General features: G+C 34.7%; 1 protein-coding gene and 1 long non-coding RNA gene across 10 annotated transcripts in view; one reads left to right on the top strand and one right to left on the bottom strand.

The window, feature by feature from the left end:
* Nucleotides 1–27,499, bottom strand: part of LOC128985978 (RNA-binding protein Musashi homolog 2-like) — a 146,976-nt gene that overhangs the window by 22,406 nt on the left and 97,071 nt on the right. For 6 of the 9 annotated variants that reach the window (XM_054406010.1, XM_054406053.1, XM_054406072.1 and 3 more), the window contains one exon: nucleotides 906–971. The gene's annotated coding sequence lies outside the window, so the exon portion shown is untranslated. Of the gene's footprint in view, nucleotides 1–905; nucleotides 972–1,629; nucleotides 1,695–27,499 lie in introns of those variants that run through there. The other 3 variants (XM_054406037.1, XM_054406045.1, XM_054406091.1) reach the window with 3 other exon arrangements.
* On the top strand, nucleotides 14,561–17,514 carry LOC128986029 (uncharacterized). Its single transcript, XR_008490096.1, has 2 exons — nucleotides 14,561–14,632; nucleotides 17,360–17,514. It is a non-coding gene; the product is annotated as an uncharacterized LOC128986029 (long non-coding RNA).

Below are 27,499 nucleotides of genomic sequence, written 5' to 3'. Positions count from 1 at the left end.
GATAAGGCATTAGCATACAAGACGGGTAGTATCGGACAATTAGGGGAATCAAAGACAGTGATATAGAGTCAGAGTAGTCCGACAACACGCAATACAATACACGCCATACTCTACACTCCATGTTCATACCCGCGCTACGCCACATGGCTAGCCCGAACTGTAAGCTATTTCAAAACGCTTCATTTTATAAAAACTCGAAAAAAAGAATAGGCGAGCCTAGAAACCAACACAATAGGCCAGCGTTCCGCGAAGGGTAGCTCTGCCCTTCTTCGAAATCCCGCCACCCCTTGTTGGAAGCTTGGGGCAGGTCAAACAACTCACATTTACATCCAGCCAAAATAGCAAACCATTACCCTGATTTTTGTATTCCTACTTTATTAACTGATCATAAAATTCAGTTTAAACCTTTCAACGAATATAATTGAAGTTAATTCCGGGGTACAGTACCTGATCCCCAAGTAGTTTCGATCACAAGAAGTCGATGTAAATCGAAATAAGGCTAACAAATGCAATTTTCTATTGGATTATGATTTTAATAGCTATTCATAAAAAACAAGCTACTTTAATTGAACCGGTGTCAAAACCAAACCCCAAACCAAAGTAGTGGAAAGGACTTATACCCTTTACTTGAAATTAAAACTCCAGACCTTAACAACATTGTGAGAAATTTAATTTAATTGGAACAAACTTAATCTTAAACTAAAAATGGACCTAATTGGATTAGTATTACAAGTTTTTAACTAGTCCCCTATCTCACATAAAAGTTAAAGACAGATTTCTGGTGTATATAACGTTTGATAAATGTATAAGAATAAGATTTTAACGATCCAAGTCCGTTACAATAACTGCTATGGGGGATGTCAAGTAGTGTGCTCCAATAAGACTTGGTGGAAGATGCAACTTACCTAGTGGGCAGACGTAGAGCTGGCTGGGGATACAGTTTGGCGGCCACTGCGACGACTTGGTAAGATCTGAACACAAAAGTCGCGGTTAGAAACAAAACTAAACTGAACGTATCAAGACTGACTACTGACTGCACCAATATAAGTATAACACTAGTAGAAGCTGAAGCTCTAGAAGCGAAGGCACGGGAGCGAGTGTCAGGGTGGGAAGGGGACGAGGGGAGCTTCCCCCTCCAATGCCACCCCTCGCCATGAAGCCCTACAACAAAGAACGTGGGCTCAGGGCACATGGTCCCTCAAGGTGATCCCGTCTCACCCCTGTGTTGCATAACGGGACAAGGACGTTATCCCTTGCCTCACCAGTCAGCACCACGATAAAAAGTAAAAGTTTACTTAATTACCCATCAGAAACCTATCTTGACACCACGTGTCTTATGTGCAAATGAACTATTGGTTTGAATCTACCAGGTTTCGACTATGAGGATTGGTGATAGGAACTTTGCAATTGGATTAAACAGACAATAATTTAGCAAAATGTGTAAAATCAATTCTGAAGATAGCAGAATATCAGAGTCCACGTATGTCTTAGTTGTAAAATAAAAATAACAATGCTATCTGCAATCTGCATATGTATTTTAAAATCGTCAGTTACCAATATGTGTTTGAACTATTCATGTAGCTCGCAATCTAAAAAATCGCTTACTATTATAGCTAACATACTACTTACGAAACCAGAAGAGTAGGTACAGTAATATTTCTCAGAATATGGTTCACTCTGTAAATATTATTTGATTTTCACAGAGACTAACGTTCGCACAAACACAAAATGTCCCTAAAGAAATCCTTTGTTTATTTTAATACAACAATCGAGAAATTGACAAAATCAGCTGCAGCTATAAAGCTTGATTTGTTTCACTGCCTCCTAAATTATTAATCGACTTTCAGTAAGTTAGTTGAATTTTTGAATATACTGTATAACAACATTCAATAGTCTTATATATTCAATGGTCAATGGCTTAACTGAAAGTTAAGATATAAAAACTGCAAAGGGTGAAGTCAGGTTAACATTTACTAAACAAATTTAGGCTTACCTTAATAATAAAAACATTTTCATAATCCATTTTACAGTGCTGCACTAAAGTTTACATGTTTTTTGGTAAGAGTGCTACATGACTTTGGAAGATAGCGGGAACATACGCGTAATGGAGTGGTGGAGGATTTACAGGATAATAGCAATTTGGGTTATGTCGGGCGGATTATAAGTATTCCTTGTTACACTATCACGATGTACAAATATCATTTGTTTAGCCTTATGATTCGGTTACATTCGTCTGATTGGGTACACATTGACGTGGACATCAAACCCTTTATATCACACTATTTATAATTCATTGTTAGATTCATTGATGGTTTTTACTGGTCACTTAATAGAAAATGTATTCATACTATTTTTTTATTTGTTGCAAATATAGGTTTTCAACAAATAAAATAGTATAATGAGAAGGGACATAGAGCCAAGATACCCAAGTGTGCTTAGCTGATTGTTCTACGACACTGCAATGAGTAAAAACTCCATACTCTTTGGAACGCCCTTCTGACGTCAGCAAAGATAGTCTATTGCAGTACCGAAAAATTCATAATTTAGATCACCGTGGTATCTTTGAGTCTATCACTGTTGCAGCTGATACCGACGACAAGCAGTATCAATTCCATGCCATGTCTCTGACAATTAAAATGGGGTAATTCATTGGTTACTTAAGTTAATACGCTAATTACAATAAAGACACACTTTTAAAGGATTTATAAAGAATTTTACCAAGTATGATTTGGTGAGTTGTTATATAAGTGAATTTACATTCACTGAGATTTAAATATGAACCATGTTTTTAAACACAACTTGACGTTTTTATATAAGTAGTTTTAAACGTTGATACTTCCATACAACATAATTCTAAACGTTTTAAACATGTTTCACCGTTAATATAATTGCTAAACTTGTTTTACTTATTGATTCAATAACAAGTGGTTTACCGTAAAAGGTTATATAACATTTAACAATAATTAATTGGTACCAATATATTTCAAACAATATCCTGATTAGATCATATATTTTACAGTTGCATATTTTACTTAGCTGCAGCACTTATTCTGATTCCGATTAGAAATACTTGCCAGTTTCTTTTTTTTAAATTCTTCCAATATTAGGCTTAGCACGAGTAAATAAAGCTCATTTACAATTTTTAATAAAGTATTGTGTGTTTATAAGTCTTTGATTGTGGCCTAATTATTTTTAATTTTTGATTACTTTTAGTGTAATGTAGTAAGGTTATGAAAAATGAACGTTTAGTTTTAGCATAGAAAAAAAATCAAATATCCCTATGCTTGTCTATGGTTTTACCACTATGTATTCAGCAGGACAACGTGAAGTATGCCGTTGCAGTCACTGAGCCAGGCGTTGACGGCAATACCCGCAGCACAGTCCTGTACCTGTTTTGCCTGCAGACTCCTCGCTGTGATAGTGCGACACGTCGTTTGTAGACCTACTGTGTTGTATTGTCATAGATTAAACATACTCCCTGTATTCGTTAAGTGGAGGCAGATCAGTAGGCCTACTATTCTGCCATTGGCTATAGTGTTTATTTAGTCAATGACTCCACGCCCCAATGTCAATAATTGGCTATGAAGAGAAATAGACATTCCTTAAAGCTACAAACAGTTTTAGAACAAAAACGAATGTAGTTGAATGAAACCACCGACGCAATGTGCTGCTAATAGACCAATTCCTGTCGTTAAAATAGACTTTTTTATTGAAAGGGAAATTAACTGTAAGTTATGTAATCTTTTATAATACATCAATTTTGTCAAAGTACTGTATATAAATTCAACAGCAGTTGGTCCTTTGTGTACAGTCAATGCTACGACAGCCGGAGTTGGTACTGATTTGGTCATATCACCCTCACAGACCATTTCAGAGTGAGGCTATCGTTTATGGAGATAAGTTAATTCTGGTAGCTTGTATTGTTTATTGTATGTAATCGCGATTAGTACTAATTTTCAACAGTTTAGTCCCAATAATTTTGAAGGAACGTCTTCATTTTCGGCCATTTAATAAATTAACATAATGACAATCATCGCCCAAAAAGGACCATCCTGTTTAGTCGTGATATCGCATAACATATTGTCTAATACATGGTCCCATGTTTAACTTAATAAGCTATTTCAATAAAATAAATATAAATATTGGGTTATTTCAATGGTTCTTAATGCTACTGAAACTTTGTGAAACTAATAAACAAATGCAAACTACTTAAAATCTAAAATAAAACACCGAACTACAGATATTACGTAACTATCGATTATGGTATTTTTATTTACCCTCATCCCCACCTTTGGAATGTTAACGTTGTTTGCAAGGGATCTGCCCAAACCTTGGCTAACTGAACTTACAAAGTCCATAATAAAATTGCGTTTAAGACTTAAAATTGCGTTTTTAAAACTATTTGGATCCAGGAAGCAAATAATTTTAATGCAGTACCATTTTTTCAAGTGAGGCTGAATTTGATAGTAGAAAGGTTAAACCAATGAAAATTCTAATTTAAAAATCGTCAATTCGTTTTCAAACTAAAACCACAAAACATTAATTTTTAAGGTCACATTTATTTGAAAACATATACTGTATTTAAAAAATGTCAGTTTAAAATTTTGTTTTTTAAGTTTTAAAGGTTTGCTTTGTTTGGTCAGTAACGGTCTAACTTTTTATCTGACTACGACGTAACGTGGTCATGTTGTTACAATGAGTTCATCAAAAGCCTAATTACATACAATTGATTAGGAGTTTAGTCGGGCATTGTTCAAGTTAGTAACCCTTACATACGAGTAGGACAAAGTCAAAGACTAAGATTATCTTGTAGTTAGCGTGTTATATATTGCTATTTCGAGGTCCCAAGCTGTAAATGTGAATCGATCGTCCCATGACTTCCGATTGAATCATAGTTTACAGAATGCAGAATACTAATAAGAAACAACCGTGATAGGGTGATTATAATTTTGTGATGCAGTATTTGAATAGACTTGACTGAAACTATAAGCGTTGTGTGTATTGATCACACACAGCTACTCTGCACAGCAGGTGCTTCACTAAATACCAAGGAACAAAAAGGAATATGGGCCTACTTGCAGTGGTTGGATTTATAAAATTCTTTAATAAAATATCTTCCCTGTTGTGAGTAAGTAAGATGTAAGGCAATCTATTATTTGTGATATGATTGTATGAAATTAATCTTAATCGTAAAATAATATTTTACTAATCCTACTCGTACATAATCATGTGTAAATTTTCATTGTTAAATTCATTTATTAATTCATTGCGAGTAACCCCTCTTTAAAACAAGTAGTCTTTTCTCGCTAACATCTTTTGTACCAAAACTATCGGTCCTACAATCCTTATTTTTTATAATTACCAAAATGTTTCTTCTTAGAACCGCGGATTATATAACGATTATTTTTGTGTCACTTTAAAATAAATGCATTTTATTGTATCGAAGAAACGCAATTTCATTCAAAGCGATAATACCGTATCGCTATCTTTGTTTTTCATCACATGTCAGTGCATTTTCCCATTACAACTGGACGGAACTGTCAATTTAGACACATCATGAGAGAATCTAACAGAGAAATGTTCCTACAATATTAGATCAGGCGATGATGGATTTACTGGCTCTTTGACAATATACTTGCTAGATACTGGCAGTGCTTTGGCAATTTGTACAATAATTGAAAGTTACGGCAAGTTGTCTTGGAAGTTCTTAGAAATTGTAAAACATTCGACATTTTTGGAACGTTATTAAGTAAATTAGCACTCAATGAATTAATCCAGAAATGGTAGTTCTTTTCAATAATTTTTAATAAAACATACCCTCATATACTTTCAGCTAAACTAAATTTCGTGACAAATGTCACTTCGTTTAAATGTCAATACTGTATCAATTATTTGCTAAAAGTGTTAAATAGTACCAATGATAGTACCTATATAAAGTCCAAATTATTTTAGCCTCTAATACTTATAGGCCTAAAGAGTTAACAACTGCAAAATATCGTGAAATCCCCTTATTGTAGAGAACGATTAAATCACCAACACAACGTCCCCAACAGCTTCGCAAATCTGGCAAAGAATGTTGTTGATATCTTGCACACGTAAATAATTGTATTCTTTTAGACTAGAGACCTAACCATCATTTCCACGTAAAGAACGTCAGGTATTGGACAAAGGTCCTTCTTTGAACTTGACAGGTCGATCAACTTCGACAACCTTCCTACCATGACAGCTATTTAGCCTTGACACCTATTCTTCTATCTAATCGCATTACCTATTTCCCTAAAGGTATATTCAACATGTAAAAAACTATTTAGAAGCAGATGGCAATACAAAGTTTAGATTAGCAATGTTGAAGTTAGATTGACAACTTTTAGCTTATTTAGTTCTATTCCTATTGGTCTACGGTGCGTGCTATCCACTTTCTATTAACCTACAAACAAAGTACACAATCTTAAATCTCAACTAAAATAGACCTGTAGCGTACATAATCAAATGGATCGACTGCCCGAAAACAAAAATATGAGTATGAGCGGTTAGCATTATACGCCGAAAATAGGAGATTTCCCCCCGGAGTCGGAAGCGGTAAATCAGCTGTTTGTAGTATTGATTTGAGTGACGTCACTACGCCAGCTGTATCACCCCACTCATTTACCATATAGTCTACAATACGATTGTTCAATCAGTGAGGCAGTGGCTGGCGGCGCGCGGCGCTACTGGACGGTGCTGCGCTCACTTCTCGGTGGCAACTACTACAATTAGCGCGCCAACCCTGGGGTGGGGGAGGGGGGTAAATGCCGTAGTGAGATTACTTTGTAATCCCTTGATAAAACGTCGGTGTTCTTATGTGATCAGAATGTCAGTCTTGGATAGTAAGAATGTCTCTTGCGAAATATAAATATATGCAAGTATAAGTTAACAATTTAAAAAAGGTCGTTTCAACTTACAAATTTCCCTCAGATTGGAGAACGTTGAAGAATCTCAAGACTTCTTTACCTTACCTGTAAAATAGTGTAGGCCTATACTCAGTCATATCATAGATATTGTATGCATAATAGCCACATGTTGTCTAGTTGGGTTTCTTACTTTCTTGCATATTAGCTGCCGATTTTATAAAAAGATAAAGCCATTAAAAATCAACTTTGATACTTAGAATACCAATGAGAACAATCCATAAGAGTGTTTAAAACCACCAAAACATATCTAGAGGGGAAATACCTTTAATTTGGTACATAATCTTTTCAGTATCAGTACAAATTGATACAATAATTGATGACCGACATTCAGTGACGGAGATAATTTGAGATGAGGCTGGCTTTAGATCACACTTATTACAGTAATGCACAGCTTCGAGCCGACTTGTATTTATATAAATAATAGTTATGTTTAATTTAAAACATCCGTAACAGGTTTTTAGCAAAAAATGTGGATTTTACAATATTTTAGAACATTGTTACCTTTACAAATTAAAAAAAAATAAAATTACAATTCTATCAGACAGTGTGTCACTTAAATCGAGACGTTTCTGTTCAATTTAAAGGATGGTCCAGCGAGTAGAATACCTCTATTATTAATATATACTATATTCAATATACAACTGTTTAGCAGCGAGTTATAATCCAATTGGGTTCAAAATGGCCGAAGAACGTATTACACATATGGATTCGAATATTCACTGATTACGAATGTCTTAATACTGTATATAATATAGTATGTAGCTTGGTTGGAAATAAATTAAAAATAATCTATAAGTGTTTATAGATGAAAATAGTTGCAGAGTTTGCAATAAAAAAAACTACAGCAGGTCAAACTGACAGCTATGAATTACACACTAGACATTATAGACAAGAGAAAGTGAATATCAGTCCAGAGTGATGTGGAACAGTAGCATTGGACTTGCAGATCAGTCATTAGGTTTATGGCGCGTAATCTATCAGTGCTATAAATTTTATCGGGGAAATAAGCAGGATCATCCATTAAATTAGCAGTATTTGACAACAATTTATGAAAACGTTTTCTTTACTGAATTCGTAAACAAATCCTACAAGGATAAGATGTAAAGGATTTATATTACTTTGCTACAAAAGGGCTGTTACGTAATTAACCCTGCTTTGTTGTAAACGTGATTTGAGTCAATGGATGATCCTGCTACACACGTTGTCTAAACCCAATAGACCTTTGAAATCCGACTGTTTCATATTGTAATGTAAATCCAAACTGTTTCTTAATCAATGATTATAATTAAAACGTACTCAAGTATTTTTAACCAAGCGATTTCTTTATGATCTACATAAAAATTGCAATGCTTAGTTATTGGGCTAACAAAGGAGCATCAAGCACATTGTTATAAAAGCACCAAACATTTGTTGTGGAGAGTTGCGCGTTTGCTATTTCGTTTTACGGTCATTTTTTACAACGTTGTGCGTTGAAACTTTATCAAAAACTGATCTAAGTCAGTAATAAAGCTACTCAAGGCATCTCAAACCCACTTTCATCTTTTATTCATATATACGTCTAGCGGCGTCCTCGTCTAGAAATGGTAATACAGTGATATCAAGATTTAGTGATGTAAACACACGGTATGAAAACTTTTTATTTATGATAAAGATTATTTCACATAAGGTAGGCCTACTATTTTCAATATTATCATTGTTGTATTAACAGTCAAAGATATTATACATTTTGTATACTTATCAAAGGAATTCTCCAATCATTAAGGTTTCTACATAAGGATGATAGTACAACGAACGTTCTATGTGTAGCATCGATCTCTATTATTACTAGATCGATGATGTGTAGATGTCAGATTTCGTTTTAAACAGTTTTGTCACAATACATCCGACCATTGTTCTCTGACACTTAACAAATTTACCACAGTCGAGAGAGTATTGTATTCTTCGCACTTAATCAGATCTAATTGTGATCGGGTCATTGTATTGTTTTCCAGTATTCGTAATTGTAGGCTAATGCTTTCATTCAAACAAAATTCCCTTGTTTGGCTAGATGGGCTACAAACATACAACAGATAACATACCAGCGCCTCTAGCTGTATCGTCTTCTCCGACAGCATTGACAGAGAAAGATATAATTGATGACGTGCGGTCGCTGTCGTTGGATCGATGCAGGTACCGCAGTAGCCACTCTACAATCACTGTTTATTGTTTTACTACCTTCATGCCGAAGGACCGATTTCGAAGTCGTAAAAATTATGAATTAAAAAATGCTCTCAGGTGCCAACATTTGAAAATGTATTAACAGTAGCCTACCTACTGTATAGGGAATACAAATGATGACATAAAATTGTTTTTGTTGAAGAAAATCTGAAAGTACTGCAAATAATTCACTAACTCGGTTTTATAATTTTAAAGTTTAAATCAATAATAATGCAAACTAACAAAATTGTATTATAATTGAGGTTAAAAAACACCACAATCCAGAGACATAGCGTAATAGTTATAAACAGAATTATATTCAACACACTCGCTATACAAACCCTGGCTTATGAGGCCAGATTATACTGAAGTTCCATTAAAATCAATGCTAATGTGACGTAGCCCATCATGGTGGCCCAGTGTGAAAAGGGCAGGTATGCAGAATCGGTTGCGAGTAAAATGTTGCACTAAAAATGTACTGTGTTGTTTGATAGCCTTGTGTATTATAGACACGAAGCAACGCAAAAATACCTTAGGTATTATGTTATGTGATACTGCATGAAGTTTCTGCACGGAGACGAGTCTTTGAAAAATTGCACTTTTATACCTGTGGACAGATTTTGAAGAGTACTGCTTGTTATTTATTCACTTAAACTGTGCGGAAAAAAGAATATTCGATTGAAATGGCGCGAACCAGCAGTTAAACAGAATATTGATAGCAAATAGCCGTGATAAAGCTCGCACCTCTGCCCGCGATATTAAAAAAGTTGCTCTCCACATGGAGCCGCATGTTGCGTCATCTCTGTCTCCGCTTTACTACTTGTGCCCGGCGAGTATTATACTCTTGTATTTACCTACACTAGTTGTAGGGGTACACCATATTTCTATGTACAGCATAAATAAATATATATATTTCTCCTAATAAATTAAATTTAATTTCAAAATTGTGCACTTTAATATTTAAGATTTTCGCAAAAAATCTTTGACCTATACAATTCTCCTGCGAGTTAAGCTATTTACAGTGTATACCATTTCAGTTTTAGTAACTCCTCTAAGTTCAAAATGGAGTGTGTTGTAAACCAGAAATCAAATAAATATAGACTTTAGAGACGAGTCGGTGCAAATCACTCATGTTTTATATCGCACTATATAAAGCAACCTTTCCTAAATTCTGTTAAATTTTGTTATTCCTAATTTGAGTGACTTTATACTATCTACCTTTCTTTATATTTAATACAGTAAGGGGCTTCTCTGTAACATACCTTTTTCACCCTTTCTGCTTAACCAATTCTTACGATCAGTTTCATTCTTATGATTGCGGTATCATTTTCAATTGTATGATCTCGTTTAGCTTTTCGCCCCTAATCATTGGTTTGTTTTCAAAGATACAGTTGTAGTGCTGCCAAACTTTCTTTAATAATGTAATTGCAATTCAAGAGCTGAGCCTTCAGTTGACTGAATCGTTGACTGTTTAACAACAGGTGGATTGTAAACAAGAGATTAAACAGTTCACGCAGATGAATTTTAAATAGGCTACTTTCATTGATGATTGTAGCCTGATTGAGGAAGCTCATTCACTCTTACTGGTGTAGATTTACGATCAACAAATTAAGAATAAATTGTAAAATAGTAGTTTCAATCATCTAATGATTGTGTAAAACATGGTAAAACCAACATTTTGTATGGTAAATGGTATTGCATAATTCGTTTTCTTGAAAATGAACCCTGTTAAATGCGCCATTAGCGCATAGCTCTCTTCGTATTAGTATTGTTGTGCTAATGAAATATGTTCATTTCTCAGGGTAACCTTTTATTCCATACAGAAAGCACTGTGATATAATAAAGACTGTAAAACTAATTTTAAGAAGTACTTAAGGTAGAGAGAAGGTAAACCTCAGCAAACAATGGTTCGTCTACATTTCCATTAGCCAAATGAGAGCGGCATTGTTCAGTCTCAATGGACAAAACGCTCAACAGTCTCGCGCACAAGTGCCTTATAAACTGCACCGAGCACCGCGCGGCACAAAGAGGGCCAGTGCGTGGCGACGGCGAGGCGTTTTGGTAAATCTTCAGTACAGCGGTGATTCATAAACGTACCAATCGTGGTTTCATTTACAATAGCAGAAATAACTGGGAGAAATCTCAGATGACGTTTCTCAATATATTAGATACATTAGGTTAGCCATTAAAATATAGGTCAATTACATCAACATCATTTGAAAACTATTACAAGTGCTCTCGCAGTAGGCTGACGTGTTTGGAGCGAATTACAGAATAGACAATTTAAACGTGTATCTTGGAGATGTTCAATGGTTGGTTGAGGGGGGGGGGGCAAGGGGAGAGGTCGTGCATATCAAACTGATCTGAGCATTATTGAGGTTTCCGAATCGGACGATATACTTTGCCGTTATACGATCAAAATGTTTCCTTAAAGTTAAATCTTCTTTAGACAGCGTTGTGCATTTCAAATTTCCTTTACACATACTATTTTACATTTTATATTCACATTTTATTGTGATATCTCTAAACTATTTTGGAATAAAAATATAAAGGGAAGTGTGAACGTTTATGTCTTTTACGTCGTTTAAGCTTAGACTAGATAGCTCACTTCTCTTGTGGGAATCACACAGCGTAATATGTCGGAGTGTTTTACAAGAGCTATCGTACACAAAAGGAAGTAATATGTACGGCAAATAGTTTAGTTTCCCTTGTCCTGAAACCCATATACTGACACCGCATATAACTCGTAGGTAGTTTTTTAATTAAAACAACCAAAAACATAATCACAAGACCGTGGTTTTGACTAGTGAACTTACAAACATACGTTAACAACGCCTCTTGCAAATAAGCATACAGATAAAATATTTAAATCAATTGTAGCCTAAGATAATGCCTGTCTACATTTATAGAAAAAGTATGCGAAAAGGTCAAATGTAAATAGCGTAGGTGCTTATCTCCTCGCCCCGTCGTGATCCTCCATTCCACACGATTTCGGAGAAAGACGAGTATATACATAGCGTAGGTGCTTATCTCCTCGCCCCGTCGTGATCCTCCATTCCACACGATTTCGGAGGAAGACGAGTATATACATAGCGTAGGTGCTTATCTCCTCGCCCCGTCGTGATCCTTCATTCCACACGATTTCGGAGGAAGACGAGTATATAGATAGCGTAGGTGCTTATCTCCTCGCCCCGTCGTGATCCTCCATTCCACACGATATCGGAGGAAGACGAGTATATACATAGCGTAGGTGCTTATCTCCTCGCCCCGTCGTGATCCTTCATTCCACACGATTTCGGAGGAAGACGAGTATATACATAGCGTAGGTGCTTATCTCCTCGCCCCGTCGTGATCCTTCATTCCACACGATTTCGGAGAAAGACGAGTATATACATAGCGTAGGTGCTTATCCCTTCACCCGTTGTGATAATTTCACAAGATTTCGGAGAAAGACAAGTGTATAAAAAACGTAAAATTTAAAATATCTTATAGGAGTTTACCTATCCCCTCTTACTTCTTTAATTCCATCATTCTATAACATCCTTACAATTAAAATCGCCTGTAAAAAATAATATAAGTTCTCATTTCTTTATGCAAACCACGAATACTTGAACAGGTATTCGTGAATGCAAACTATGTTCACATGATTATTGTACAGCATCTATTGATTTATACGAATGATAGTTAAGTTGCATAGTAATAATAGGTTTAAGTCCGTATTCTTTTCTTACAAAACTTTATAAAATGTTTTATTTAAGATGCAAAACGTACAGGGTTGAATTGGGTATCTCATTCATGCTGTATTGATACACTCTGTGTCCAGGCCACTCACCGTCCTCTAAGGTATAATTAGCGAAGATCATTAGCCCTTCACTGCTTCACTAGGGAGTGTAGGAGCGCTGGCGACCCGGCTTATCGAACTCGTAAATTAAGGGGTCATTAGAGTGTCGAGGCGAGTGGAGAAGACTACCTGACATAAGCCTATTCTCCCCAACAGTACTATACCGGGTATTTCGCTGGGAGAAAGGGGTGGTCGAGTAAAGAGGGGTGGAAGAAGGAGAGAGAGGGTGAATGTGAGCTGTGGCGAGAGGAGAACAACACGAGAGCGTGGCCGTGTGTTGTATGCACTACAAGTAGATGCAAAGTAGTTTCTAAACAGAAAACAGAGCTTCCAAGAAAGTATCTATTGATTGGCGTTTGAAAGTTAATACTAATGCTAAAATTATAGATCTTTTTTTGTTATATAATTTTAAAAATATATGTGTAGCCTATGAAGCGTATATATACAAAAATATTCTTACCTACAGTTGGATTTTTTAGCTAGAAGCAGTTAAGGTGTGGTGGAATATCTTTGAAGATAAACCTATTTAGCTGTAGTACGATAATGTGTTTATATGTGTCAAATTTTGAGGTTAAATCAAAACAAACAAACTGGCATGTTGGCAATTAATAATTAAGTATTTAGAGGCCGTTTTGTATTACTTACGAAAGAATTGCCATTTAAGATCAAATGAAATGATTAAGTATATTTCATTGTTTAATTTATGCTTGCTTCCTTGGCCTATTGTATAATGTTATCCTGTTTGTATGAGGTGAACTTATTTGATTAGTGATTGCATTAATGAATTATCAGCAATACAATTAGCTGTTAATTATAATTTAAATGGGTCAAAACGTGAGTCTATAAAGGTTCATCTCGTCATCTCTAGAGTATTTAATTCTGATCTCTAGCATGAAACCCAAAAGGCGAGTCTATGTTTAGATGTTAAGATATTTCAAAACTAGACGTAAATCATAATTACTGTATGTCCCAACGGTTATTTTATGTGTATCCCAGTCACAGCAACCATATTATTCTATTAATATAATGATCGAAATTAATAAACTTATGCAAGAAGATTCAATATTTTAATACTAACTCATATAATTAACTATTATCAAAGCAACCATCACCTATAATTTGGCGGAAATAATTAAGTATCAACTTATTCATTAGCTGATTTGGAATTAGGAATCACGTCTCTATTTCACAGTAGGCCTTAATATTCTATTCTGTATATTGCCAAGTAGTTATATAAAAGTAGGCTAGAGTAAGTTTAAAGTATATTTAACTATTGTCAATTCCAAGAATTATTGTGTCAGTTTGTTTGTTTTTATTTAACCTCAAAATTTGACAGGTCTGAACACATGATCACACTAGGGATTTACTCAAGGGAGGTACAGAAGAGGATTCGATGACGTCAGCTGTCAGAAAAAAAGTTGTTGACGTAATCGATTGAGCGATCTGTTGAAGGTGGAATATCGTACTCGTACTAAGTTTACCACTATCGTATCGTTTCGACTTTCGTTATTGTATGGCTGTCGGCTGCCGTTTGTTTATGTTTATGTGCTTTCCTCATCACTCTCCTCCTTCACTTCAACTAAGTTACTAAGTTTAAGTTTACTACCTATTTATTTATAGGCCTACATACAGTTTAAAGTTAAAGGTAAGTAATTATTCCTAATTAACTTTTGAGGTATTAATAATTAGGCTTAAGTTATGGCTATTTTTAATTTGTATTTTTATTATTTATTTAAGGACCACATGATAGTCCAAACCCAGAAAAACCTAATCTTAACCTGATTTGCTTAGTTAATATAGGCATAGGCTAGTCATTGATTTGTGTTTGTAAAAGTCAGGCCCAGAGTAGGATGACCAGGTTGTTTCAGAATAAAAACAGGACATTCAAAACAAATCTCGGCCTCCCCCGTAACTTACAACACACACCTGAGTGTCTAATTAAATTACACAGAGGGTCTCTTATTTGCTAATTTTGTTGAGGTAGAAATCAAGTACGTTTAGGCCCTTTTATCAACCTGTTTTTAAGCTTTTAGACCAGTAAACTTACCTAATCTTATTTTCCATTAAAACTTATTTACACATCACACGATTGTCATAGTTGTTTAAAAAATACATTAATGGCATGCAGCTAGGGGCTAGGCAAGGTAAATACTTTTGTGAATCACCACATAGGCCAACTGAGAATAAAATAATCCAACAAAATTTTTAAGGGTTTTAGATCTTAGGGTACAGTTTCTTAACTGGGCTATGCTAATATCGATTGAAACTATCAATTCGATTAGCAAACTTTCATGCGATTTTTTCACCATCAGCAAGTTTGGTTTTTTAGTTTAGGTTATGATAGTTTAATTTTATAATAGATATATTTAAAAAAATTTAAAATATATTAAAAAAAATATATAGGCCTAGGCCTATTTTAAAAATATCGATTATTAATCAATATTTCCAATTCGATAGTTTCAATTGATATAAGCATAGCCCAGTTAAGAAACTGTTCCCAGATCTTATTACAAGATTTATTACGGGTACAGTTTCTTAACTGGGCTATGCTAATATCGATTGAAACTATCGAATTAGAAATATTGGTTAATAATCGATATTTTAAAATTTATCTATTATAATGTAAAATTAAACTATCATAACCTAACCTAACCAACCAAACTTGCTGACGGTGAAAAAATCGCATGAAGGTTTACTAATCGAATCGATAGTTTCAATCGATATCAGCATAGCCCAGTTAAGAAACTGTACCGTACCCTTTATTACTAATAAAACATAGGTGGTAATAGCCTACCGGTATGTGAAACTAAGTTATTGATTTGAAGTATCATGAGCATCTTAAATTTAATTTTGTTATCTTTAATTTGTATGCTGGGAATAAACTTAGGCCTACAGTTAACTTATAAATTACAGAAATTCTTTCATAATAAACTAAAAAAATGTTTTCTGTTTTGTTCTAAGAATAACTTGCTCACTTGCTTAAGAATAACATTAGGTTAAGTTATCCTTTTCGCAGAGGATACGCAACCGGGACCGTGGACGTGGATTATGCGTCCGGCAGTTAAGTGCCTACAGTCATAACCTAACCTAACCAACCAAACTTGCTGATAATGAACAAATCAAATGAAGGTTAAATTCTGTTCATAAAATAAAAATAAATGCCAAAAATTCTAACCAAAGATGTACAGTTAAGAAGAAATGGGATTCTAAAAATCTTTGACAAAAAGTTAGTAACTTCTAGGGCCTATCACCGATGTGATTCGATCTAGATACATCATGTACATCAGCCATGTACTTTATCTACACACCACGAACACCAATGGCTAAATATCGTATCGTTGTGGAAATGGTGTTCCGGTCCCCCACAACCCGGTGACGTCAATGCCGGGTGCCTAAGTAATCCACATTCGGTTACCAGACGCGTATCCTCTAATCTGCGTTTTTTTTTTTTTTTTTTTTTTTATATAAAGCAATAGGCCTTATTTACTTATGAAAGTTATAACCAAACAAATTGAAAAAAAAACCAAAGTGAACTTAACCAATTTCAAATAATAATAGGCCTAAGTTAATACTATCTATAACCCTCTAAGATTTAGCCAATACATAGTGTAGGCTAATTGAGTTAAAACTTTGATATTCAAATTCATCGCCTCATATTACTATATTGGTGTTTACAAACAAGTCAATCTATTGATTACCGGTACCTAAGTTATTTCACCTTCAATTAGTTACGGTAATCATATAGCAATAATGGTACATTCATTGAGTAGACCTAGGCCTATTTAATGTAAAACAAAAGTAAGAATGTAATGCATAATACGCTATGGTTGACGCGCCGAGACCCTGAGTCCTTATCTAACCCAACCCAACCACAATGCAATAATATCATTGTTTTAAATTATTCAAAAGTGTTATTATCATTAGTCGTAGAATCAAATCCAATCAACAAATTATAAATATGAACGACTAAGATTGATTAGTAAGAACAAAGTAGGCCTAACTTACTTATAGACTAAATTTTGTGTAGGCTACTTCAATGTGTATCGGCAATCAAACTGTCGATGTGTTCACATTTTGTGTTTTTCATACTAACCGATTAAACTGTCAGCACATGCAGGATCCCGGAACATTTACATTCGAAGATAATGTGTGTTTTTAATAACTTAGCTGATTTGTTGTCACGTCAATTTATTACACGTTCTTATTAGAATATTTTGAAATAATGCCTTAGGCCTATGCAAATATTTAAATAAAATGAATAATGTTAAACTCTACTCTTTGACAAGCAGTCCTGATCATTCAAGACCCCAGCATAATTAATATTGACTACAATCATACCGATAATTAAGTTAATCTATTATATTTGTTTCAGGGCAAAAAGTGCTGCTGTCGCAACCATCAATGATTAGGATTGGAGTGGACGAAGAAACATTTATTTCCATTTTATTTGATTTTAAAAGTTTTTGTAATTTCTTTACATAATTTGGTTTTAACTTGCATAGAATATAATAAATAGTTTTGTCTAAACTTTGAGTTTTTATCCACCAAAAGTTGAAATAGATAACTGAACCAGACACTTTGTGTGTCACCAAAGATTGCGGCTTTTCACTGTTTTAGTCAAATAATCGTAATGTCCAATTGTACATAAATCGAATTACAGTTTTATATCAAATTGATCATCAATTGGACTAAATATACACATCAATGTTTGTGACGTTTGTACAATAATTGAACATTAAATAGTCGTAATTTGTACAAACATGAATGTGCATACGATGTTCAGTTGAACATTCTTGAACATCAATTTAATGTTCAATTGATGTACATGTGTTATATGGGTAGGAACATATTAAAGTGATGCAAACAAATGTTATGTAAACGGTTAAGGCCATTTACCAAATAAAAATATAGACATATGGAATATCAAAATGAAGCTTAGAGTGTGTAGATTTTCTGAAAAGTTTTGATATGGACAAACTCCCTAAGAGGTCTGCCCCACAGACTGGGGGCTACGCCTTGCATGTTTTGGAAGTTAACTTTATTTGAGTAATTTAGTGAACAACAGCTGGCCAATGCAATTTACAATATAGTTTGTTGGTTTATGTTCTTAAAAGAGGTGCGGTGAATAGACAGTGAAGCTATCTCTAGCCGTTTGATACAAGTGAGTGGTTAAAGGTGTTTGAAACACGATGAATATGAGATTAACAAACCATGTATGTCGTTCGTTCCAAGAGGTTGAAAACCGATTTTTAACAGGTCGCCATTTCATTGACAAGTATTTAAGTAAAGTATTAAAGACGTGAAAGAGAGCGGCGAGTTCAGGTACAACCCTACCCACCTTAGGACGTAAGGTTTGAAGGCTCCAATGCTTTTTTACCATCCTTTCAGATAACAATTTCTCGAACTTGGGCCCTTTAAATGAAATATAAAGTCAAAGTTGATTAAATTAATTTAATGGTGGCTTCTGTACACCCGTGAACCGGGTAGAACCTCTTATATTGTTAATAGCAGTTTTCTTAGACTTAATAATATATTTTATCTAACAAAGTAATGTACTGGTAATGTCAAATCTGACGTGAGAAGCGAAGAGAGGATGATATGTTGTGTAAGTGCCGTATCTTTTCCTGCAATTTCGTTGATCCTTTTTATTCCAAAAACTACAGTTTGAAACTATTTTATGCCAAATTTATTTTCAAAGTTAAGGTAAGTTTTTTGGATCTATTGTGACTCATACAAATTAGTTGGGGTCTATTATTGTTTTCAATTTAGGATTGTTGTTATCTTGCACTAGGCCTATATCATTATTCTGGTGGAAAGGTTGGTGAGATTTACATCCCTGGGTAAATCTTGACACCATCTTTGACCAAATGAAATTATTTTTACAGGAATATTATAGTAGCCTACCCGTTATAGCTTGCCTTCGATTAGGTACGTTAGGTGTAGCCTACCTATACATTATTCAAAATTCTTTATTGGGAGGATACAACTTAATAAAAAAAGCAAGACTTGTCCGCTTTAAATTACCAATAGTGCTGATTTATTAATGGCATTCTTAAAAATTAACTCCAAGACAGAAACTGGCCTAAGTTATTATAAATTGGCTTTGGAACCGTAATGAAAATGAATGCCTTTGAACCAGTCTTTAAAAGCTAAACGAAAAAGGGACCTAAATAAACCATTTTTTGCCAAGTTAACCAATCATTTCAAGCTAAAGATTTCTATTTCAACCGGTATATTTAACATAATTGATAAATGATTGATCTTATTTCATGGAAGCCCCTGAGTCTAAGTTTGGCAATGTTTTTGTAAATAGAGTATAAGCATGGTATAGTTAATACCATAAAGAACACTCAAACTGATTAATTTTTATTTATGTTAATACAGTATGAGTATGTTTCGATAGTGAGGGATTTCGCGGTATATTCCATATACATATACACAACACACTGTCAATTTTTTCAAGTGTCTGTCGTAACATAACCACAAACCAACCAGTCCGATTTCCGATTACCGATTACGATGACGTAAACGTAAAAACGTACGACTACGATGGGCAAATATCGATTGTAGTAGGATCTATCGATTATATCGATAGTTGGCGACTGACGACTCGAGTACTCGACCGAATCAACGATGACGTCATGGCCTGCTGTGCTCTCTAAACAGCGCTGTTCACGGAGGAAATTTGAACTAAATTTGCCTCATTTGTACCTCCCTTCAGTCAGACCCGATCACACTACTGCCAAATAGGTTCATCTTCAAAGATATTCCACCACACCTTAACTGCTTCTAGCTAAAAAAATCCAACTGTACTTGTTATAGGACTTTATTAAAGAACCTGGGCAGCGTTAGTACATTGGCAATCGAAACATCATTATATACCGTACTGATATTATAAAGCTGTAAGTGTGTGTGTTCGTTATTTGTTTAGGACTCAATCAAGAAATGACTCGAATTGGGTTTGAAATTTCGCATGATGATAGATCATTTTATAGGCTTATTATTATTCATATTTGTGTAACTAGTGGGCGAAGTGGCGCATTGTTGCACACGAGAGAAATGTTTACGCATGTTCCGTGGGCGAGTGTTGAAAGTTTATCGAGTGCGGCAGAGGTAGTTTGCACTCGTGTTACACATTATATTTTCCCTACAAATCATATAAATAGTTAGTCCTTCAAACATTTTTTTAGGTTAAGTTAAATCCAAACATCGAACGAAATGGGAAACACTGCACCTTCTGATCGTAGTCGTAAGGCTGTGGTTTCCTAGACGCGTAAAGATGTGCCGCAGGGCTTTTGTCCAGGTCCCAAAATGCAGCTGCCGTGAGTGGTTTCCTAGACTGCGTACAATACACATGGTCGGTGCGTAAAATAAGTTCACGGGAGAGATAACTAGTGGCTACTATGATGTTATACGATGATTTAGATAATGAAATGTATACTTTGGTCAGTTTCGAAGAAGCGTAAGCAGTGAAAAGTACATGATTAGGAAATGTACGTGGCCCTGGCGGAAGTTTAAACCGTAATATTAAAGCAAACATGTCAATTTAAAATGTAAAAAATAAATTATAATTTAACCTCTCCAACTTTGCTTTAACTGTTATTATATTTAGGCCTACCTATTCGGAATTTACCGAATTTACGAAATACTGTAGTATATTATTTACGAGTATAACTGCAATAAGCATTTCATACTTACGCCAGCCCCGTAAGAAGGACGGGTACTCTGCTAGTAATTAATATACTGTAGGATTATTACTAAGATGTTCAGGGGTTCTTAAAATAATTATGGGGGCTCTTATATTTGGGAGTTGGTGTTGTGCTGGCTTGAAAAGAATATTTGTCAACATTAGGTTTATTTACAAATTACAAATATGTGAGGACAAATTAAGTGTAGGGAACATTTAATAAGGGAATTAAATATTAAAATTACACATAATGGGGAAATTAACACTACCTAACGAATGATAAGAATGTAATACTATAAAAATTTTAATTGTATGAACAACGTACTTCCATAATATGTCATTTCAACAGACAAATTCAATCTTATAATAAAATAACGTACTCCCGCCGCAGTAAACCTGCAGACTAAGCTAATTTTCGCTTACCTAGCAAGATTTACACAAAAATATTCCCTTAAAACTGTCTAATGATAGTGATTTAATGATTACCTAAGTTTGCTGCTAAAGTGATAGTAAAGAGGTGTGTTTGCTGGTTAAAATGTCGATAGCTTGGTATGAAATAAACAAATTTCCCCGATTAGTATCCGTCAATGAACAAGCAAACTACAACAGTTGATTAAAAAAAAAAAAAATAATAACAAAGAGTAATATTTACTTTACCATTTTTATTGAATTTTATCTCCCCGTTAGGCGTACAACCAACGCTTTGTGGTACTAAATGATTTTTTTTTATAAGCCCTACAAAATGGTTTAGAAAGAAATAGAAAAACTGTATGTTTTAGGGTCAAAAATGGGAAATGCCTATTTTATTATTTAACGAAAGTTTACACGTTTATACCACATTTTATCAACATCAGATTATATTTGCTTGAGTTATCGTGCTGACGGACATATATCTAAAAATGTGGACGGGTGGTGTTTTTGGCTGTTATGACCCTTCAAAACGAAAAAGTAAATCGGTCCTGGGAGTCTTACAACGAGATCTCCAGTAATAGCTAATAGCCTATACCTTTGAATAGAAAATTCGCTTAACAAACTGATCAATCTGTACGGAAACAATAGAAACAAATCAATAGGCATCATTAAACTATTCATCCAAACCCGCGTGATCTTCCAGAGACCGCTCATATATAACTAATTTTTGTTTCAAGGCAAAGCACAAGAAAATTCACAACCGAATGTTGTATATGCAACACTAGTTACTAGGCCTGCGTTATTGTTTTAAATTTAATCATCATTATTTAAATACTTTAATTATTAAAGATACTTTTATTGTGAACTCAACCAGGTATATAAAACTATTTATTGTTCTTATGAATTTGATTGACTAAATAGATGATAAATTATATAAAACAATATTCACAATAACAAATATACAATAATAATGAAGTGATAATAAAATTCCCAAAAAAACACAGCTAAGTTTTTGGTTTTTATTGTAAAATAAAACAGTGCACTAAGGGAGTAGAAAATATAAAGGCTAGAAACAACTATGTATTAGAAACTATTTGGCAATTTCCTGAGCCGTCCATATATTACTCATGCTTAAGTTTGATTTAAGACGGAAATAGCTAGCTCATTTCCTGAATCGTCTTTATGCTATTACTCTAGTGATTCAAAGAATTGGCTGCAATACATTTTGTTTAACTTAATATCTCAACAATAAGAATTCAATTCTAGGAAGGTCACTATCCCATCAGTTGCCCTCTCAGTAACGGAAGTGTTTCCTCCCCAAAGCCATTGCCCTTTGCACCCCTCCCCCCACCGGGGCACCAAAGTCATTCTCTTCTCTTACCCACGGGTTAGGTACTTTTTGGGGAGAGAGGTATTCTTGGGGGGAAAGCTAGTTGGTGTGCGAACTGAAGCCTAATGAAGCGTAAAAGGGTTCGACCCCGGATTAGGGCCAGAGCTCGCCAGGCTTCCGTTTCCCTTCACTAGGTGACGTTCAACAATAACTCGCTTCATTCTTTATCTGCTTTCACCAAGCTTGGCAATAAATCACAAGGACAGTTCTATTTCCGCTGCTGAGATGCGATATATGACAGCCGATATCGGATATACCGCCTTACCTTCTCCACCAATGCCTTGCTCGCACTGTAACAGGGTGAATCGCCGTCAGTCGATAGAGTCAGTTGAATTAATAGCTATTTACATTACAAGTGTAGTAAGAGCGTTTTTACATCACGCAGGTGAAAGTTGCATAATTTACCTAAGTGATGTAAACACGCTCTTGCGTAACGTGTAACGTACAAGATTTTACCTGACCCGACAATATACAGGAGGTTACGAACAATATTTTTCATTACCCATTTCACTCATCTTATAACAGTAAGGTTCATTTACAAACAAAAGCTAGGTTAGGAAAATTCTTCAAAACATAACAATAAAATTCAAGCACACAGCTGATTTCTAGCGTTAAACGTCGTTGGCTCCATAGAGTTATATTTTTTAAGTTATCCACTCAATGTTATTTAAATGGGTTTCATTACATCACCGAGTGAGTTTTTTTGATACTTTACATCACTCGAGAAGTAAGGAAGTTGTATACATCACGCTTAGGATAGGGAAGTTTAACATGGCGGGTTAGGTAAAATATTTTATACCACACGTTAAACATTTAATTGGACAATCTCGAATCAAGACAATTTTAATCTGACAATTTATCAATGCGGCAATGCTGTTATAAATAATTACCGTGAATCTAGCAACATATTGATAACAATTCAGTGCAAAACAAAGTTCTCCACAATTCTAAGAGAAAATAATTGATGTTCAATCCACACTGATCAGTTGGTTTGGAAGGAATAAGAGGTTTACAGGATTGGAAATGGCTGTGTATGAGAGCGGGGAGGAGATAATATTGATATTGTTGTCATCCCATCTGTTACTGTACCAGGGCCATGTTCAAATAATTCGGTGAAAGTAATTACAATGATATTAACAATAACTTCCATGAGGTCTGACAACATACCAAATACAAGATTTGACAAAGACAACGTTTAATTATTACGAGTTTTACTTTTATCTTGAGGATGTTGTACGATGAATTTGAAGGTCGAAGGCTTTAGCGGAAAAGGGATTCGAAGTTATGGTGTGTTTATCAAACTGGCATGGTAGCACAAACTACGGGCATTACTAAATAATATTTTACGCTCTAATCCAATGATTATGACGCTGCGATTTTCAGTAATATAAGATTCAATTATCGTATACTTAAGTATGACATATTGAATGTTTTCCCATTAATTTAGTACTTAGGTTGAAACCAAGACTACTGAAAAGTAGTACTAACCTATATATACAGGGTGTTTCCAAATTGTCTGGACATATTTTGTGGACTTGTTCCTTCGGCTAAGACAAACATAAAATGCCATATAAGAATGGGTCTAAAATGCCTAGATTTCTGTTTGTCGGTCTATTTGTGATTTTTATTAATTATTTTATATCATGGGTATTTTTCAAGATAGACATTTTGAAATTGGTATAAATGTGATGTGTAGTATGTAAAAAGAGCTAACAAAGTTTCGTTCCAATATCTCAAGCCGTTTCAATAAGGTGGCCATTTAAAATCTTTAATGCCAAATTTAATAAAACCGTATATATTAAGAAAATTGTTTTTCAGAAAAAAAATAGAGAATTTAAATCCAAACAAATGAGACGTTATTTGTTAAAATCTGATGACAAACAACCGAGTTATCAGTTTTTTTCTACATTCGGTTACGCAATTTAATAGGACTTTCATATTGTTTATTATTTGTTATTTTACAGATCAGTATGGTAGTCTTTTTTACTACTGTAGGTATGTACTCAGTATTGGTCAACTAATCACTACTCGGCGCTGATATTACGAGCTAAACAAAAACACGTTTTTACGGTGTACTTCAACATGTAAATGTAGTTTCTAAATCTTCACTTACCGCTTGACATGTCTGGGGTTGTAACAAACTTAACCCGTATAAATGTAATATTGTAAGCACTCATTTAAAATAGTCGAGCCGAGAAACTAAACTAGGGTCGCAGACAGAAGATTGCGAGGCAGGATATAATCTATTTATGTAGGGAGAAGCAGCATTGTCGGATTATAACCTAAGACAGCCTTTCTCCGAGGACTCTTTGCCAAATAACATTCGTACGCGTTTCATTTACTAATGCAGCTAAAAACTTTCTGTATAAAATATTGTGCTTTCTGTATATAACGGAGGGAAGTAACGGCGCATAGTTGGAGAATCAAGTTGGAAAATCTTATTTAAAATAGAGTGTCTAAATCAAACGATTCGGTTCGGGTGAGTATATAGAGTAGCATAATTTGTAAAATTGTAAAATCAAATAAAGAGTAAAATTAAACTGACAAATTATAAAAGACGAAACTAGGATACAAGTTTAGGCCGAACTGAGTTTAATTTAACATACATAAGATACCATAGAGACAAAAATATTAGTTCTAAGAAAGTTCTAACATTCTAGTTAAGTTAGGTTAAGTTTGACTGATTGAAATGGAAAAGTGGATTGCGAAATGTATTCATTACTGATATTTTATAAACATTGATTTATTGGTCATTATATATTTCGTAATCTTTTACTGAAAGTTAAAAGGTATCACATCCTTGTTGGTAAAGGTATATTTTAAAGGCCATACTTTGCTAAGTCATGAAAAGAATACGTTATGGTGTAACTATAACATGAAAACAATACAATTGTGTTGAACTTGGTTGAACATTGCAACAAGTGGAGTTTGATGGAAGCGACGGGAAGGATTTGCATTGAAACACTCGGGTGAACATCAAGTAGAACATGAAGTGGAGGAGAAGCTGACGAAGAAAGGAAATTCACCATCAGCCGTGCTGAAGAGCTCAAACAAAGAGCAGCATTGGTGATATCAGCATGACAATGGTGAAGTAATGTAAGATGTGATAATCATATGTGTACAGGCCTACCCTCCCACAAGTCAAGAGGTGAGGTAAACATGTCGTGTCAACACTCTATACAGGGCTGAGGGATGTGAATAGTAGAAAGATCAAACCACTGGTACATCTTTAGTCGATGATCAACCCCTAGTGGCAGCAGGGACAGAACAGAGACAACCAGTAAAGAAGGTAAACCTGTGGTGCCGGATCCCAGTTTCAACGTTAACAGTAAACAGCTGTGAATTGACGAGGTGATAATGGAGAAATCATAGATAAAACATACTCCCTATGGTTGAATCAATAAGCTTATGAGGCGTAATTGCAGAATCTAATACATTTACTTTACACGTGAACTTATTTTGTGCTACCAATACATATTTTAATTCACTCTCATATCCACTGATACCCAAAACTTAGATATGGCCTCTATTGAACACAACGTGGTGAATCTATACTGGTAATTTATGTCCGTCTAGATTTTACATATTTATTCTGTATTCATATCGTTTCCCAGATAGGTGTAGTGGATGCATTGCACGACGTCCAAGTGCCACGACGTCCAATAATATTTATTCAGTGCCACGACGTCCAAAACATAATTTTTGAGTTGTTGCACGACGTCCAAGTGCCACGACGTCCAAAAGTACAGTAACTGCCAAAAATATAGTCTTTCTACAAGCTTTGGACGTCGTGGCACTTGGACGTCGTGAAACAGCGCACTATAGGATTGTAAAAAAGTAACATTTGCACGACATCCAAAGTCGCTGCCAGTTGCACGACGTCCAAGTGCCACGACGTCCAATAAATATTTGACTGTTGCACGACGTCCAATATAGCTCAGCGCTGTTGCACGACGTCCAAGCTCCTTCATGATGACCGGTTACGATGACCGGCTACTTGCCGAACAGTGTTCTCTCGTGTAAAATGCTTATGGAACGTTTATTAGTTATATATACATGGGTATATGTTCTTGTTCAGAAATATATATACTATGAATATTTGTACCATTTATTGAAACATCATAAAGTAAAAATACCCCCGCCGCAGCAAACCTGCAGACTAAGCGAATTTCAACTTGTCTGATTACATTTTTACTAAAATATTTCAATAAATAAGACATATATTCCCTATTTAAATAACATTAGATTTAACAAGTGCTTAGGTTTGCTGCTACGAGGAAGGTAAAAAGTGTTTTTTGACCATACATCAATAGTATCTAGGATGAAATAAATAAATTGGCCAAATTTTATCAATATACACCCATAAACAAGTAAACTACAACAATTTTCATTTTCTCCATAAGAATAACATGGGAATTTTTAATTACACTATTTTTGAATTTTCTCCGTGACCGTTAGGCATACAACAGCGCTTCAATATACTAAATTATTTCTGTTTTTAAGCTCTACAAAACGTTTTAGAAAGAAATCGCAAAATTTTTTGTTTTTAGGTTCAAAAATGGGAAAAACCCATTTTTACCCCATAAAACCCCTCATAATCCCCCGTTCCCATGGTCCGATTATGCTGGATCGCGAACTCGTTCGAATAAACGTAGGTTTACACGTTTGTACCAAATTTCATCAAAATCGGATCATTTTTGCTCGAGTTATCGCGCTAACGGACACACACATATATATATATATATATATATGAATTTGAACGGATTGTGTTTTTGGCCTCTAGGGACCTCAAAATGAAAAATTAGATCGGTCTCGGGTCCAGGTCTTACCATGAGTACTACGGTAATAGCTTATTCCCTATATGGGAAATTCGCTAAAAAAAAAACATAAAAAGAAAAAATAAACAAGGCAACAGTTGGAAAACTATAAGATTTACATGGTTTGAAAAATGATGACATTTTGTTAACAACCGATAAACTTCATTATGTTTGGAGTAAGCTTTTAAATACTTATTTTTTCAAGAC

This window comes from Macrosteles quadrilineatus, unplaced genomic scaffold (assembly GCF_028750875.1).
Source record: "Macrosteles quadrilineatus isolate MER2022 unplaced genomic scaffold, UCM_ALF_1.0 Scaffold_1__1_contigs__length_201487025, whole genome shotgun sequence".
NCBI classification, from domain to species: Eukaryota; Metazoa; Arthropoda; class Insecta; order Hemiptera; family Cicadellidae; genus Macrosteles; species Macrosteles quadrilineatus.
This window is presented reverse-complemented; position numbering and strand designations above follow the sequence as displayed.